Genomic DNA, 1,031 nt, shown 5'->3' with positions numbered 1-1,031 from the left:
TGGACATCTTTTGTGATTGTGAGCACTCATTAAATATTATATGCTAAAGAGTTGATGTTGGACAAGGAAGACAACATAATGGGTTATGTTTTCTTATATCCGAATAGAAGTTATATTGTCATGGATCCTCCAACATGTTGAGATTGCTTCTCACCACATGCTAGCCAAATCTTTTGCACCAAGTAGAGATACTACTTGTGCATCCAAACATCCCTTAAACCAGTTTTGCCATGAGAGCACACCATACCTACCTATGGATTGAATAAGATCCTTCAAGTAAGTTATCATCGGTGTAAGCAATTAAAAATTGCTCTCTAATTTGTATGATATTTTAGTGTGAAGAAAATAAGCTTTATACGAACTTGTGATATGGAAGAAATAAAAGTGACATACTGCATAATAAAGTTCTTTATCACAAGCGGCAATATAAAGTGACGTTCTTTTGCATTAAAATTTTGTGCATCCAACCATAAAAGTGCATGACAACCTCTGCTTCCCTCTGCGAAGGGCCTATCTTTTATTTGTATCTTCTACCCTTATACAAGAGTCATGGTGATCTTCACCTTTCCTTTTTACACTTTTTCTTTTTGGCAAGCACTATATGTTGGGGAAAGATCCAGATATATATATATCCACTCGGATGTAGGTTATCATAAAGTATTATTGTTGACATTACCCTTGAGGTAAAAGGTTGGGAGGCCAAACTATAAGCCCCTATCTTTCTTTGTGTCCGATTAAGGCTTTGAACTCATAAGTATCGTGTGAGTGTTAGCAATTGTGAAAGACTAAAAGATGGGTGAGTATGTGGACTTGCTATACAAAAGCTCTTACATTGAGTCTTTCTGATATTATGATAAATTGCAATTGCTTCAATGACTAAGATCATAGTTTGTTAGTTTTCAATAAAGTTTCTGATTCATACTTTATCTTGTGAACGAATTGTTACTTTAGCATAAGAGATTATATGACAATATATGTTGTTGTTCTAAAGATGATCATGATGCCCTCATGTCCGTATTTTACACTGGTAC

This window comes from Triticum aestivum, chromosome 4D (genome assembly GCF_018294505.1).
Source record: "Triticum aestivum cultivar Chinese Spring chromosome 4D, IWGSC CS RefSeq v2.1, whole genome shotgun sequence".
In the NCBI taxonomy this organism is placed as follows: Eukaryota; Viridiplantae; Streptophyta; class Magnoliopsida; order Poales; family Poaceae; genus Triticum; species Triticum aestivum.
This window is presented reverse-complemented; position numbering follows the sequence as displayed.